The 10,049-nt window shown below is 52.8% G+C and overlaps 1 long non-coding RNA gene across 2 annotated transcripts; it reads left to right on the plus strand.

Annotated features, from left to right (window-relative positions):
* Window positions 1–1,092: 1,092 nt before the first annotated feature.
* On the plus strand, window positions 1,093–8,523 carry LOC138081108 (uncharacterized). Of its 2 annotated transcripts, XR_011145011.1 has the most exons (4): window positions 1,093–1,237; window positions 1,635–1,747; window positions 7,359–7,481; window positions 8,184–8,523. It is a non-coding gene; the product is annotated as an uncharacterized lncRNA (long non-coding RNA). The 2 variants fall into 2 exon arrangements; XR_011145010.1 differs by having other exon boundaries at window positions 1,093–1,747.
* Window positions 8,524–10,049: the final 1,526 nt, after the last annotated feature.

Here is a 10,049-nt window from a genome sequence, read left to right on the forward strand (position 1 = left end):
CTCGCCCTCCGCGCCCCTCCACGCGCCCCAGCGTGCGCGCAGCCCTGCCGCGCCCTCGGCCCGGGCCCCCGCTTCGGCGCTCCGCGGCCTCCCCCACCCCCCACCCCCCAGCCCCCCGGCGCCCGGGCCGGCCCGGCAGCCGCAGAGGGGGCTGCTGCAGCCCGGGCCCCGGCCCCCCGCCTGGCCCGCCGGGCCCGCCTCAGCAGCGCCGCGGCCGCCGGCTCCCCATAGGGCGCGGCGAGCTGGTCCCGGCACCGTGCGCCCCTGGCCGCCGCCGCCGGCTCCCGCCTTGCTCCACGGCCCGCGCGCAGGCTCCTGCTTCCCGGGCGGCTGCGGGCAGGCACAGTCCTCTCGAGCTCATGCAAAGGTGCCCCGGGCTCCCGCGGGGCTGCTCGGTGGAGTCGCCGGGCTCCGCGCCCCGGCCGCGTGCCCGGCGCCGCGGCTACTCGCAGTCCCGGGGCGAGTCCAAAGCCGCGGCTGGAGGAGCCGGCCCGGCTCTGCAGGGAGGCGGCAGGGTCGACTGCTCACTGTGAAGCTACCTCCATGCGACCCTCCTCTTCCCGCCCCTTCCCCTCCCCCCCCACCAGCCTGATCTGGATTCTTGTGCGCTTATTGTTTTAATGAAATTTTTGGTTGTTGTTTTGGTCCTTGAACGTGATTTTAGCTGCGAATAACGTGTTCCGCGCTCCTCTCGGGCTCCCTCGGAGGGTTTTCAGAGAGGTCTCAGTGCATCCATTTTCTCAGATCCTCTCCTTTCTGGGGAAGGATCTGGGCCCTGCAGGCCCCTGGAGCGCGAAGGCGGCGGCTGCGGCGCGGAGGGCTCTGCCCGGCGGCCGCGGGAGCTCCCGGGCGGCGGTGGCGGCGGTTCTCCGGTACTGGACGCCGTAAGGGGAGGAAGCGGATTTTCCCAGCAAGATCTCCATGTACAGCTACATCTTTAGGGCCGCTCGGGTTAATATATGTCGTCAGAGGCTCCTCACGCCAATCCCGGGGCGGCGGGGGCGGCGCCTCGCGCTCTCCGCAATAAAACTTTTTGATGTTCTTGTTGCTAATTGCCGAGGTCCTCGTCCGGGATTGGCTGCCCCTTCATAACCAGAAGATAATTAAAACGAGGGGGGGGGGAGCAGGGTTAAAAAAACTTTTTTATCAGCCGGAGGTTAATGCAAGTGTTTAACAGATGCTTCACTATTAAAATATTTTTCCCCCAGGTCTCAAATACTGAAGAATCTTAAACCAGGTACGGTATTACTCCGCTTTCGTTTCTGGTTAAAAAAAAGGAAGCAGACGTTGCTTTTCGAAGTGTTTTGTAGGTAACAGAGGCAAGAGCGGAGCAGCAGGCGCAGTTCTGTGCTGGGCGGGAGAGAGGCAGAGGGCGGCGGCCCCCTCCCAACCACCCCCCGGAGGCGCGTCTCGGGCCGGCCGAGGCGGGCGCGGGGCGCAGGGCAAGGCTGCGGCTTTGACCTGGGCACAGACTGGAAACACGCGTCTCTGCGTCGCTGGACTTACCCACCTCGTTACCCAAGCTAGGGCCCTCTTGGGGAGCTTGTGTTATAGTGGCTACTTTTGGAAATCGTGGTGAAGACCCCGGGACCAACGGTCAAGATTGTAAATACTCTTATTTCGGTGTTCTGCAGGGACGCCAGCCCTAGCGCAGACCTCGGGCGATTTCAAAGCGCAGGGCACCTCGATTCCCCGAATTTGTTGTGTGGCCGGTATCGGTGTTCCCCAGGTTTAACTAGCCTGTCTGGTAAGTAACTGAATATTTTTTACAGCGTGTTCAGAGCTTATTTTTCAGTTTTTATGAACAAACATATAAATACATCTCCGCATTCCGACCTCTCCCATAAAAGCGGGCATGTGTGGAAAGCAGGTTTAGTTATCGGAGGGGAACCATTAAACACCAGTTTAAGAGGCAGGCCGGGAGGACGGCTCGTGGATGTTTAGACTGCTGGCCTTGGTGATCTTGAACACATTAGAACGGAAAATGGATCTCCACTTGTAAGTCACCGGGCCGCAGCGTACCGGGACCGCGGCGCCCGAGTGGCTTCAGCCGTTTTGAGAAGAGGTTGGGGGTTGGGGAGGGGGGTGGACCGTGGCAGGAGCTGAAATGATCCCGGGGGTTGGCCGGCAGCCTTGGGCCAAGGCTGATGTGGAGCTGAAGATTCTGCCTGGAAGGGTCGGGGTGGAAAAGTGTCAACGGGAGCCCAAGGGCCGTAAATTAGAGGGAGCCCACGCGGGGTGTGCCTGCGCCAGCACGGGCGCTGCGGCCTGGGACTCGCTGCTGGGCCTTGCCAGGCTCTGCCGGGGGAGACCAAGCACCCCACCTTGGGGTCAGGCCCCAGGCTGCAGAGTCCTATTCCAACAACTCGGTGAGGACAGTCCTTTGCTTGCGTGCTGCCCACTTTTTGCTAGGCACGGGCTTGGGGATGGAAGGCCAGGTCTGCAGGAACAGAGGGCAGGATTTAGGGGTACCCAGAGCCCTGGGCACAGCTTTGACAAACATGTTTTAGGTTTTCGGTGGCCAGGCTGTAGGAGAAGAAAAGGAACCCAGAGGGGGTTGTAGAAAGCTGGCTGAGTGTCATCATGAGGGCCCATCCTGTCCCTTCAGCAAAGGGTCAGTTTCCTGGGATGCTCCCAGCAGAGATATTGAAGCCTTGAATAGGGGTGGGGAGTAGCTGAAATCAGATTTGCTGGGCCCTTTGGGCTCAGAACAAAAGGCCGCCTAGAGCTTCGAACCTCCACCCTTAGGCAGGTCTGCAGTTTGGAGCACAAGGAGAGTCTTTTAAAGACCTTGTTTTTCAAGGAAAAAATATGGGTAGTGTGGTCAGGTTCGGTCTGCATTTTCACCAGAAAGGTAAACCCTGAATGTGTAAATACTGGTAGTTCAATCCTTTGACATTTGATACATTAAAATAAAGAAGTCTGTTTATAAAAACACATCTAGGCTTTGAGAGCAGATAGACAAAAGTAAGGTGATTGCACCCAGGTAAAAAAAACACTGGCTTTCTGGCCAGAGGGAGTTTGGGAAATTGAAAGGAGGCGGAAGAGGCCAGGCAGAGGGCTGAGCTGGGGACTGAGATGCGGTGTCTACCAGGGATGAGTGGCCTCCGTGGCAAAGGCATCTGGACTCGCCATTTCCAGCCTTTCTCGTGCGCTTTTAATCGAAACAAACAAACAAAAAATGGACAAGACCCCTCATGGTCCCAGAGAGCCTGGCAAGTGATAAAAGAGATGGACAACATGGGATAGGAAAAAAAAAAAAGTCGTAAAAGAGGCTAATCTGAACCTCGGTCCTCACTGACAGTGTCATTACCAGTTAGTTAATGTGATTCAAGGGTCCAGGACTTCATGAATCTCAGAAAGCCAAAATGCAGAGGCTTATGGCCCCGGAAGCAGGGACAAGTGGGAGAACTCTAGGGTCCCAAAGGGGCTGAGTTCCACTCTGGATGTACAACCAACCGAGTCCACTTTTTTCTCTTCGTCTCTCTTTGGGACCTTTTGCTGCCACTCTAGTGGGCTGCTAGATTACTCTGCTGCCGTGGAAAGCTGTGAGGCAAAGATGCCATGTCAGGTGTGCCCCAGTTTCGATGCCTTGTGCCTTCTGGGGCACTAGTGATGGAGGTGATGGTAGCGGTGGTGATGGATGAGGAAGTGGGAAAAGACAGGTGGGAGGCAGAAGTTCCTGGTTTCGTGGTCCAGACCCCATCCTGGGGTATTCTAGGTAGCCTCTGGTGTTCTGCTCTGGGAAAGGGGACACATACTCCGGGGGCTCCCGAGCAGCTGAGAAGTTGCTGGCTCGGGGCTGCCTGGGTTGCCTGCAGGAGAAATCCTGCAAAGGTGAGTGTGTGCTAACAACTTCCCCTCCTCTGAGGCCCTGAGCTAAGATGCAGCCAGTCTTTCCCAGGTGGGGAGACCAATTCATGGGTTGGGGGGACAGCCCTGGTTTTGGGGGAGTGTTTGAGATCTTTGTAACTAATGATATACCCACCGTGCTGCACATCACAACTGCCTTCTTCAGCCAAGCAGACAGAACTGGGGTCCAGCATTTATTTTGGGCCTGTGTCTCTTGTCTCTTTTCCCCTCACTCCCACCTCCTTGCCTGGAAAAGGGTCCAAGGGCATGGGGTTGAAGGGGGCACTCATGCCCTGGCAAGCATTCTGGGCTTGTGAGATATTACTTTAAAAATCAATCTGCTTTAAACTAAATATTTTCTTAAAAACTTCAGTCTGTTTTAAGGGAAAATACAGATCTTTTCGAGGTATTTATTATTTCAAAGGCAAGGGCAGTTTGTATCTTGTGTTTTGCTCATGAGAACTCAAAATAAACTGGACCTGAAAAGAACCAGGCCGGAGGGCCATAAACACACATTTTATGTTTACGGGAATTATGGCTCAATTCCCCTCAGCGTTTTTCAAGTCTCATTTTACCTTATTTTCCTAACCAACGTAGTAGAAGTGCCTCTGGGCATTCCTGTTAACCTCTATAATGCTATTCTGGGAGGGGAACCCCAGAACATGCCAAGAACCCCAGAAAGAACATCCAACCCAGAAGGTGGGAGAAAAAACAATGTATTCTTGAAGGTGTCACCCCGGCCTCACCTGTTGGGTGGTGCTTCTTCTGATACCCTGACTGCCTTGCGTTTCTGTCCCTCCAAGGTTGTGGTTGAGTCATGGTGCATGCTAGTCACTTAGCCCCAGAACCAACTGCTAGGACAGTCTAGAACAAGGCGCATTGTCCAAGGGGTGGGCAACAGTCCCGCTCTAACAGGGAGGGGCTTGTGGTCCCCAACTTCTGGTTTACCTTTTGGCAAATGACAGGGGGCCCAGAAATGTGGTGCTCCTAGTACACATTTCCGAAGTGGAATCACGTTTGCTCAGACTCATGTCTGTTTCAGAAATGAAGGGCAGGAAGGGCTGCCCTTGGCTCCTTTGAGGTTTCATTTCTTCTGAGCGTTTTCTTGTTGAGTTTTCAGGCGGAGATGGAGTATCTGGTGAGGGTACCCTCTCATCCCTCCTCTTTCCCATTCGAGCAGAGAGCAGAGCTGTGCAGACGGGGCAGGAGGGGCTGCTGCAGCTGCAGTGCCGACTGTGGTGGGGCTCATGGCTCCTTGTTGATTAGGAAACAGTTAAGTCAGTGGAGAAAATTGGAACTTGCTGGGTGTTTGTAAACCCCCCCCCCCCGCATTTATCCCTTCTCTCTCTCTTTCCTCTCTCCCTCTCTTTACCTCCTCCCTCTTCTCTTTCCCTCCTTACTAATTTGTTTGCCAGCAATGCTTGGATTTATAAAGTTTTTTTGGTGTCACAGAAGCTGAAAGTGATGAAGAGCAAGACATGTTTCATCCTTAAGTCAGATTCTTTAAGAAAAATATTTTTATTTGATATATTGTTGACAGATAACATTGTGTACAATACTTAAGGTGGACACTGTACAGGAAACGTCTGAATGTCCACTATTATAGACAGTGGGAATTGCATCTTTTCCAAATAATCTCCGACTAGATCTTCATATGAACTGGGTGTGCTGCTGCTCTGGAGGGCCTTTATTGATCAGGGGAACTCAGTCCTTTGCTGGGTACCCACATTTGCCCACGTTTGTCTGTAAAGCTAAATTCCTTACTCAGACTGAACAGAACAAAAGATAATGCACGTGAAGGGGGCTCCCTCCAGGCTGCATGATGTATAAGTGGGAAGTGTTATTAATGAAATTACGGTGATCCAAAGAAGTACGACAAATCTGATCTTTGCTAGTCTTAAATAGAGATGGAGGTGAGAGCAGAAGTGGTGTAAAAAAATACACCGCACAGGATTTATGTTAACTGCTCATTCACATTCTTGTTTCAATCACATCACCTACACATACAAGCAATATATTCTTCCAAGCCGGGAGGAAAGCTGTCGACATTCAGAAGAGGAAGTAATTGTAATTTTGCATACACGCTTGAAGGGAACGGTAAAGAATAGACTTCAACTAGTCTGCCAGACAGTCTGGGGTTCAGAATAAAATTTGAAAGCAAATGGCAGCTTAACATGCGGGGCTTTGGACAAACCACTTATGTGACTGAAGGATCTGTTAGCAGCCCTGTGCATTCCCAGTGCTAACTGCAGTGTGGCTCGCATTCCTAGGAAGTCCTGTTCTGAAGCCTCCTTTGCAAGTTCATAAAGAGAGTTCTGGCAGTTTCTTCCAAACCCTCGCTTCTTTCTTCCAGGGCCTTTGCTTCTAGGCGAGGGCTCACCACGATGGCTGAGTTTCAGGTTAACAAAAAGAAACCGTTTTATCGTCAATATTAATGGCAAACCTCGATTTTTACAAGGCTTGGGTTTAGCAGATCAAAAGCAGCTTTGCTTAATTTCTCAATATTCTCTGGAGCTTAGACAATTAACTGCAATTTTGCTCCTAATGAAATGACACAGAAAAAGTTAGCGATAGAAAACGTTGAAGGTAGTCTTTCAGCAGAGTGTTTTTCTTTTCTTTTTTTAAAAAATACCAGTGTACAACATGTCAGAATCTAAAACACTTGTCCACTGAAGCTGAGCTGTGGTTTGAAGGAAGCCTCTTTAAGAAAATGTGTGGGCAGAGTGTCTTCACTTGCAATGCCACGAGCCTGTTCAGCTCTGCATTCCATGCTTGCCTTTTTGGATCCAGCAGACTGAGGTCTCCTTGGTAATTTGGGTACACCGAGTCTCCAGTTAATGACAGATAATCAGCCTTTGGGTCATTCGGTCATTCTCCTATTACAAACCCCTCCTGCTCTCTCTGATCTCCTTTCAAACTAAATTTCACACAAACAAATAAAGCAAGACAGGGACATGTTCTTTTAAAAAAAGAGAGAGAGAAGGAGAAATATTAGAAACTCCTGATACAGAACGCCACACTAGGAAAGGCAAGCTAAAACAGGATAGAAAAGGACATCTTATCCAAATGAACATGTTGTGTACAAAACATTAAAGGAAAAGGCTCTGGTTTCTGTTAAAGTGACAGAAAATTAAAATAAAAATAATTGCAGGCAGAAAAGTTATAATATAAACAGAGAAGGCAGGGTGCTTGCTGGAAATGCGCAGCACAAGGAGGTGAATTTGTTGTTACAGATTATACATCTGCTGCGTGACTGGAGAGGTGAGACTTTGTCCCATCTTCCAGAAGAGAACGCTTTTCTTTTTAATACTTGTGTGAGTGCCCACTTAAGTCAACACAGGCCAAAACCTCGAGGAATGAAAAAATGGAATTGCATTCTGCTTTGCAAAGCATCCAACTTCAAACGAAGGAATTGGTTGCATGCAGAAAAAGCAGAATTCCATTCAGAACACACTGAGCAGCTCCACTGGACGCCTGTGACTGATGCTTTTTTGTTTTGCTGGCAGAAAGCGCAGATCATTCTGGGAGAAGTACCACCGAAACCAGTTCTCCCTGCCCCTCGGGGGTCTCCATTTTCCTAGTCCACCTCTGCCTGGGACGCCAGAAAGACAAACTTCTGATGCGCCAAGGTACATCTCTGACCAGATCCCTCGGGAAAAGCTGGGAATGTGTGGCTCTAATAGCCCTGGGGAGAGTGCCCCAGTGCCATGTTCCTGCTGGCCTGCCCCTAACAGGCCCAGCTGGCCCAAGTCCAGGCCTCCTGAAGGGTCAAAGTCTTGCCTCTGGTGTTACCTGCAAGCCCTAGATTTTCAATCCTAAGGGAGACTGTAACTTTGGCTTAGGACTTGATCAACTCACATTCTCTACGTTAGAGGGGCAGCTGGGGATCAACAGGTGGTGACCCCCACATTGTCCCCAGCTGTGGGTCTGGCACCCCTTGACTTGCCAGCAGAGCTGGCAAACAACTTATCTCTCTCCCATGTTAAAGAATCCCCACTTCCTGGTTTATTCTAGAACCAGCGTAAATGCCACCTCCTCCAGGAAGCCTTTCCAGGTTTGGCTTCCCTCCTTTCTGCTCCAGCAAATCAGGTCTCCCTTCTTCTGAACTCTGTTCTTGTGCCCACCCCTCCCCGCCCCCTCCTCCCCACCCCTCTCCCCGCAGTCTTCTCTCTGGTAGCTCTCCGGGCACACACCTTTCTCCTTCTGTGACTGTGGGTTCCTTCAGAACCCAATCAAGCCACTGAATCCAGTGGGTGCTTAAACAGCTGTGTAAAGGATGAATTTCGCGTAACCCAATGGCAATCGGATTGCTATTTTCTTTGTTTTGAAAGCGACCAGAGCTAGTGCCGGAGGCGGACATCGTCTCACAGGGAACCGACTTCAGCACCAAGTCCTTGGGAGAAGCGGGGAGAAAGCTGCTTGGATGGACCGCGCATCCAAGGGCTCCGCGACGCCGGCGTGGGATGGAGAAGAGGGGGACCAGCCTGGCCTGGCCTCCCCTGGGCCCTCCACCTCCTGAGCTGCCAAGCCAGAGCCCGCTGGGCGGACGCAGGCTCCCCAAGGGCTGGTTTTCTCTAAGCCTTGGTGTCTGCATCTGAGCAATGGGGTAATGAAGCTGGCTGTGAGGATGCGCTCGGAGTTGAACGAGACCGAGGCGCGCACGGGGCTGGACGCTGAACACACGGGCTTTTTCTACGCGCAATAAACGTGTGTGTGTGTGTTCTCTTCCCGCCTCTTGAGTGTCTAGCCTTCCCTTTCAGCCTCCTGGGACCCCTCAGTCGGGGGGTTTTGTCGGAGGGCGCCGCGGGGCCTCGGGGGCCGAGGAGAGGAGGGAGATGCGGGTGCGGGCGGAGTTCAGGCCGCGGCCGCCGGGGAGGTCGCCGCGCGGGGCGGGACCGGACAGATCCCTGCTCCCCCTCCTACCCTCTCTGGGCTCCAGGGCTTTTGCCTGAAGCGGGCAGGAAGAGGTTAAAGGCGCCCCTCCCCCTTCCCCGCCCGCGCCCTCCCGCCCCAGCTCTTTCTTCCCGAGGTCTCATTAGGGAACCCTCCCCGCTATTTTCAACATTTCCTCAATCAAGGGCCTTTAAACAGAGCTGCACAAACAAATTGGCGGCAAAAGCGTAGATCTTGTCACGATTGAGACCGACCCAATATTTCAGCCTTGTTTGCTTTGCAATTACGGACAGGCTTTTGGCTACGGTGCCACCGGGGCAATTCGGCCGCCGCCCGCTTTCTCTCGGCACCGGGCGGCGGAGGAAGGACCCGCGGAGCCGACGTGGGGCGAGGAGGATGCGGGGAGGGGCCGGGGCTGCAGGGCCGAGCTCTGGGGCTTTTCCTTCCCGGTGGGGCGGCTGGGGCGCACGCGGTGTTAACGCGCCGGACAGTGCACACGTGGAGTCCAGAGTGTCCACTTGCCCAGCTTCCTTTCTCCCCTCTTCCGCTCCACTTTTTTTGCATCGCATCCCGTTTTCCTGCTGCACTTCTAGGCGGTTACCGGATTTCCCTCTCTCTCTCTCTCTCTCTCTCTCTCTCTCTCTCGCTAGCCTACTGGGTCCCGTTTTCCTTGGCCATTTATTCTGGTTTGATTTTGTGCGCAAAGTCACTTTAGTTCGGCTGCAGGAGGATGAGGCTCCGAGACCTTTGGCGCTGCTCCCGGGGGCGTGGGGCCGCCCACCCCTTCTTTAACCTGCGCCTTGGGCCACAGCGGGCCAGCGAGCTGGTCTCAGCAGAACAGTAGTTAACTCGAATCAGGTCCTAAGCCTGATATTTCACAGAAGATTAAATCTTGGCTGCTGTTTCATAAAATTGTAATATTTACCCTGCTTTATACCGAGGAGCACTTTAAAAGTAAAAAACAAATACTACTTTTCCAAAGGAAAATATGATAATAAATCTCTTTTTAATGGATTCTCTCGGCATAAGTGGAAACCACATCATTTAACTCCTGGACCACCCCCCCCCGCCCCGCCCCCTGCCCCCAATTCAGGCGCAGCTGAAGTTACACAGATACCGGTTTTAATACACATTCTCCGTTTTTGGGGCGGGGCGGGGGGAGGGAGGTACCTGCGTTTGTCACGTTCAGTATAGTTTCCAAGGTTTCGCGTCCCATCCTAACCCGTGTAGCTGAGTGCAACAGGGATTATAATATAATTAGGTCTGGGTTGTGAGGTCCATTTTCACCGAGATTCTAGAAAGAT

The sequence above is a fragment of the Capricornis sumatraensis genome, chromosome 6, assembly GCF_032405125.1.
Source record: "Capricornis sumatraensis isolate serow.1 chromosome 6, serow.2, whole genome shotgun sequence".
NCBI lineage: Eukaryota > Metazoa > Chordata > Mammalia > Artiodactyla > Bovidae > Capricornis > Capricornis sumatraensis.